The sequence below is a fragment of the Glycine soja genome, chromosome 7 (assembly GCF_004193775.1).
Source record: "Glycine soja cultivar W05 chromosome 7, ASM419377v2, whole genome shotgun sequence".
Taxonomy (NCBI): Eukaryota; Viridiplantae; Streptophyta; class Magnoliopsida; order Fabales; family Fabaceae; genus Glycine; species Glycine soja.
This window is the reverse complement of record NC_041008.1, coordinates 31,361,209-31,368,109: the sequence shown is the minus strand read 5'-3', so window position 1 is coordinate 31,368,109 and position 6,901 is coordinate 31,361,209. Positions and strand designations below refer to the sequence as shown.

Sequence of the window (6,901 nt, the reverse complement as noted above, 5' to 3'; positions counted from 1 at the left end):
ACATTTCACAAGATAATAATCCAATACATTCATCACATATATATGAAGATCCCACATGAGCATGGGTCCTGCATGTATCATACCACCTATCAGTTAGAACTTTTAAGGCAACATCTTCAATTGAACCAGAAATCTTTAGGAGATAGCTTATCTTATAAGTTGTAACCAGAAATGCACATGAATTAAGCCATACTTGAACAGAGAAACTCACTGAATGACAAAGAATTGGTCCACGATGCTTGCCACACTATCTAGGAGTATGCCTAACTTCAACTGCCAAAATAACATGAACAGAATTAATAACTTTAATTGCCTTAACCAAGAATGCCTAACTTCAGAGTTCATAATGCCACACTATCTTCAAAGTTCATAATGCCTAATGAAGAATGTCTAACTTCAAGTGCCAAATGAAGAATGCCTAACCATAATGTCATTCTACAGTTGTTCAACATAACTTCAGAGTTTATACTGTCATTATGATAATGTACCTAACGACATGAGACGCAACGCAGTGAGAAGAGGTAAGACTGAGAGATGTAGTGACAACGAAGGTGAAACGAAGAGAATAGACCTGAGAACGCAGGGCGAGAACGGAGAGGAACAAAGCGCGGTTGAGATGGAGACAGGAAGAAAGGGTAGCGCGAAAGAGTAACTGGATATTAGGGTGGCATTTTTAAAAACCGAGCTCGTTAGCATTGGTTTTAAAAAAAAACCGATGTTAACATCAATTTGTTAACATTGGTTTCTGGAAAACCGATTTATTTACAAATATACCACCATGTTTTCATTAACATTAGTTTTATGAAAAACCAATGTTAGCATATCAATGTTAAATCTATATTTTTAGTAGTGCTTTACCCTACCAGGTTATCAACAACCATAATACAAGTCAACCCTGTAGACAAGTGTTTGATTTTAATTTAGACATCCAACATTGGTGTTAAGTAAACTTGAGTCTATATCCAAGTTCATGAAATTTGAAAACAAAGATTATTTTTAGGATTTTTAAAAAGTCTTGAGATGCTACTAGGGATGTTAGGTAGATTGGCTAAGAAAAAAGAAAAAGTGAAATTCAATAAGAATAAGGATAACAACATGTATATAGGTGTATGTATAATTATAACAACAATAATAATACTTATAATCAAGACTAAATATCTTAAGACCCATAAGATTAAGAAGTAGAGAGAGATACGATTGTGATGATGTTGGAGGCTAGGTTCAATAACTTCTTCAATCCCAGGAACTTCCTCCGTCATTCCTCCCTTAGCTACAAATGACACGATAAAACATCAATCACAAAAAGAACATACCATATTTAAAATTCAAAGTACATATATTACAAGTTAGGATTTCCAAAGATTCTACAACAAAGTGTTCCAATTGTACCAATTATCAGAAAAATGCTTACAACTTTTCACCTAAAGGTAAGTCAAATGCTAGTTTGAGCCATATGAAACAAATACCGCATGAAAGTTCTATAAAGCAACCCATTGGTGAAAATCAAGCCAAATTCACACCATTATCTATTGATGTGTCATCATTTTCTCATATTTCTTAACCCTTTTTGTCACCATTTTAATTACTGATTAGCCTTAATTGTCAAATTAATTATGCAGTTTTATCATTTGGGCCTACTGGATTAATTTTGTGTTTTTTATTTAATTTCAGGAGAATTATAAGCAATTGGGCTTGAATCCAAAATTGGGCTTGGGTTTGAATCTAGAATTGGGCTTGGACTTGAAGAGAGCAGACTATTTTATTCTACCAAATTTTATCTTATCTAGATTTTATTTTATTCTATTGATTAATGGAAGGCTAAGTCTCCAGCGTCATTTTCTTTTGAGGATCAAGCACAACTCTCTTTGAGGTTCTATTATTACTATTAAATTCTAATCAGTTTTTCCTCTTCACCAATTACTCTGTATTTGTTGCTATTAATTCATGCATGCTTAGTGCTTGATTAATTGTCTCTGCGCTTAATTTACGTTCATGCTTAATGATCGTTCATGATTAATTGGTGTATGTGTTGCTTAATCACATAATGAATTTCTTATGTTAAATTTCGCTTAGTAATTTAATTTAGGGTTAGATTAAGTGGTTGAACTGATAAAGGATAAACTCTCGTAACCTAGGATAAGAAACTTGCTTGGGGAAGCAACGTGTTTTAATTTTGATATTTTCTAATTCACATCTATTCACTGCTTAATTTACAAAAGCAAACACCCCTCCCCCCCCAATTCGTTACTATTTTCCTACTATCTGTTATGAACGTTTGGTTGACCATTGCTCGTTGGGAGACGACCTAGGATCACTTCCTAGATACTGTATTTTTAATGTTTATTTGATTCGGGTACAACCTCGATCATCTATCCTGTGAGTAGTAACTTAACTGGATGTAGTTTTTTTCTCTAAAGGATAGTGCCATATATCCATTGTCGCATTAAGCTGGGGTAGAAAAGAAGAATGTTTCCACAAAGCACCATGGGTCCTCTTTAGAGTTATATAAGAATTACCTCATTAGTTGGCATCACCGTGCCCAACTGCATGGCGAGCACGTTCTCCCTATTGAAGCCCACTTCAAACAACACCACAGAAGCCACCCTCATTATGTTCCTAGTAGTGAAAGCTTTCACGAAAGCCTCTGTCACCGCTTTGAAGATAGAAGCCTCCAAAAACAGTGTAAGGGTTAACAGAACTAATCTTGGTTCCACCAACGCCTTTGCTATTTATGGACGACAAAGTGGTGTTTAACGACACCGTCTTTTTGTTGATTTTACATCAATAGGAGGCTCTCCCTGGGAGAAAGTGAAGGTGGGGCTAACGGGGTTAATTAATAACAACGTGAAGATGAGTAGCTGAGAAGCGTCGACGTTGGGGAGAAGAATTTAAGGTCTGTCACCGAAGAAAGTGATGTCGTTTGAAGATAAGAGGTAGACAATGAATTTTCTACATAAGCTAAAAGCGGAAGTAAGCTGCGAAGGGAGAGTGATTCTAGTTCTACCAAGACCAATCATGTCAATGACACCGGTGGCGAGGCCTTGGAGTAAGAAGTTTGAGGCGCGAGAGAATAAGAAGCATGAAAATGGTGGCGTTTTGTTTAGGGTTGAAGCCATTGGTGGATTGGAGGGAGACGATGTCTTGCTTGAGCTCGTCACTGGTGGTGGTGACGGTGTTGTCCGACGTGACGCCGCACGAGTTGTTGTTGTAACTGAGTTTTGGGGCGGAGAAGTAGTTTCCGTAACCGTCGAATCAGGCGAGGGAGGAATAGGTAGAGCTGCACCATGCGGGCCTATAAGTGAAGGAGACATAGTTGTTGCCATAATAGACCCACAGGAATTGGCCACTGATGTCAAGTATTAGGTTTGCTGAGACAAGTGGTGTTCTTTGTTTGATTTGAGTAATATTAGAGTGGTGTTGTAAGACGATTTTAGCAAAATCATTGTGTAATGATAGTTTTTAAGACGGTTTTTGGAAAATTGTTATAAAATGGTTCTATTTATTTATAAAAATACCACTGTGTTTTATTCTATGACAATTTTTTCTCAACCAACGTGAAATCAAGTTCATAGAAACACATTTTTATAGTAGTGTATGCATGTATTTCTTAAGTTATATGCTTAATTGTTGTTAAAAATATTTCATCCTTAATCAGTGCTTAAAGTGAAATATTAAAATTATTTTAAAAATTGTATTAATGCGATCAATTTAATCCTTCATTAATTTTCAATTTGATTTAACTAAATTAACGATTATTTTCTTAAAGGAAAAATGAGATTAATACATTAATTGTTTATTGTAACTTTCAATCAATGACTAAATATGATTAAATTAAATTAAGAGTTGCAATGAAATTAAAATATCGATTCAACTGTTTTGTAAACTTCAAATTTTGTTTACATATAGTATAGATTGATAGATACATAGATAGATATAGATATACTATAACATTTATTAAATATAATATATTTAAAAATAAGTAATATATGCAACGATAGTAGTATAATACATTTTTTTCCATCATCATTCAATTATAAATATCATGTATGATAAATTTATTGAGTTTTGTATAAACTATTTTAAGTTATATAATAGATAACTTCTAATTGATTCAAAATGTAATAATGCAAACTTGTTAAAATTTCCTTATTAAATTTAATAAATGTAACATATTTATAAATTACAAATAAAGACCCATATCACATAATATTTTATGGATTTCACATGATTGTTTTTAATATAATATTGGACTACATTAAATAATGTTGACCCAAACAAACAAATAACATTGAACCTATATTATTAATTTAATGTTTAATAATATAATATTATTATTGAAATCAATACACACAATTAATATGAAGTACATCCTTTGTTATAAATAATCAAAATATCAATATTATTTCAAGAATCACCAAATTTTCTAAACAAAATATCAAGATTTTTTTTTTATTTCATTGTCACATCTTGAGATTGCAACCTAAGAGACATGTCAAAGACTTCGTTTAAATTAGCATTTTTGTTTATTGTTTTTGCTATAGAAATTTGTTATGGTATTTGTTTTCTATTTATCTCTTTCTCGTTTATGTTATATTTTACTTATATCTACTTCTTATATTAAAACATACACTTAACTTTACAGGTCATTCGTTCTCAAGAGAACCCGTAACAAAGGCAGGAGTGATAACTGTAATTCCCTGCTCTACAAATAATGATTGTCTTCAATACCTTCGCTTTATGAAGTGTAGTGCATTATCAAATTGATGGGTTCTCATCAAGCCTATGAAGAAAGGTTCAATAGAAGACATGATGAGCCATTGGAGCAAGTCCTCAAAGCCAAAGCTTCTTTGAAAGAAAATGGAGGAGAAAGTAGTCAAAAAGCACGTGGACGTGGAAGAGGACGTGGTCGTGGACGTGATCATGGCCAAGGAAGAGGAGGAAGAGGAGATCGTGATAATTTTGACAATAATGAATGGAGGAGCCATCAATCCACTAGAAGTCGTGGAAGAGGAAGAGGAAGAGGTAGAAACAATTATGAAAAAGCATATGAAAGGAGGTATGATAAATCTAATGTTGAATGTTTTAATTGTCATAAATATGGCCATTACTCTTGGGAGTGTAGAACAAATGTTGAAGAGAAGGTCAATCTTGTTGATGATAAAAAAGATAAAGAAGTTGAAGAGTCAACACTACTACTATCACTTAATAATGGTGAGAAGGAAGACAAATGCTTATGGTATCTTGACAATGGAGCAAGCAATCACATGTGTGGATGCAAAGAGAAATTTGTGGAACTTGATGAGAAGGTGAAAGGAAATGTTTCTTTTGGAGATTCTTCCAAGGTGCAAATCCAAGGAAAAGGTACCATTTTAATTTCTTTAAAAGATGGTGCTCACAAATTAATCATGGATGTTTACTATGTTCCTAAACTAAAAAGCAATATTTTGAGTTTGGGACAACTTGTTGAAAAGGGGTATGAAATTCATATGAAAGATTGTTGTTTATGGCTTCGAGATCAAAATTATAATTTGATTGCCAAGGTGTTTATGTCAAGAAATAGAATGTTCACTTTGAACATTAAAACCAATGAAGCAAAATGTTTGAAGGCTAGCATAAAAGATGAATCATGGTGTTGGCATATGAGATTTGGGCACTTGAATTTTGGAGCACTAAAATCATTAGGAGAGGAGAAGATGGTGAAAGGGATGCCTCAAATCAACCATCCTAATCAATTGTGTGAAGCATGTCTCCTTGGAAAGCATGCAAGAAGGAGTTTTCCAAAAGAAGCTAATTCAAGAGCAAAGGAGCCTCTCCAACTTGTTTACACCGATGTGTGTGGCCCAATCAATCCTCTTTCATGTGGTAACAATAAATATTTCTTGCTTTTTATTGATGATTATAGTAGAAAGACTTGGGTTTATTTTCTAAAGCAAAAATCAGAGGCATTTGTAGCTTTTAAAAATTTTAAAGCTATTGTGGAAAAGGAGAGTGGTTATGTAATCAAAGTTCTAAGATCCGATAGAGGTGGCGAATTCACATCAAAAGAATTTAATGAATTTTGTGAAAATATGGGATTCGTCACCCTCTAACGGTTCCTAGATCTCCACAACAAAATGGGGTAGCGGAGAGAACAAATAGAACTATTCTTAATATGACTAGATGTATGTTGAAGGCTAAAAATATGCCAAAGGAATTTTGGGCCGAAGTTGTTGAATGTGCCGTTTATTTGTCCAATCGCTCCCCAACAAAGAATGTCAAAGATCAAACACCACAAGAAGCATGGAGTGGAGTGAAGCCAAGAGTTGATCACTTGAGAGTATTTGGGAGCATTGCATATGCTCATGTACCCAACCAAGGAAGATTCAAGCTTGATGATCGGAGTGAGAAACATGTGTTCATTGGCTATGATGCAAGCTCAAAAGGCTACAAACTGTACAATCCAAACAATGGAAAGACAATTGTGAGCCGAGATGTCGAGTTCTATGAAGAAGGCACATGGAATTGGGAGGAGAAAGAAGACACTTATGATTTTTTCCCGTACTTTGAAAAAATAGATGAAGAAGCCTTGACTCCAAATGATTCAACTCCAGCACTTTCACCAACTCCTTCAACCAATGAAGCCTCATCATCTTCCGAAGGGAGTTCAAGTGAAAGGCCAAGAAGAATGAGAAATATTCAAGAATTATATGATGAAACTAAAGTTATAAATGATTTGTTTTGTCTTTTTGTTGACAGTGAACCCTTAAACTTTGATGAAGCAATGAAAGACAAAAGGTGGAGACAAGCCATGGAAGAAGAAATCAAAGCCATGGAGAAGAACAACACTTGGGAGTTATCAAGCCTTCCCAAAGGTCATGAAGCAATTGGAGTCAAATGGGTGTTCAAAATCAAGAAGAATGCA

At 34.2% G+C, this 6,901-nt stretch overlaps 1 pseudogene; it reads right to left on the bottom strand.

The window, feature by feature from the left end:
• Nucleotides 1-207: 207 nt before the first annotated feature.
• Nucleotides 208-3,393, bottom strand: LOC114420577 (annotated as a pseudogene).
• Between the last annotated feature and the right edge of the window lie 3,508 nt (nucleotides 3,394-6,901).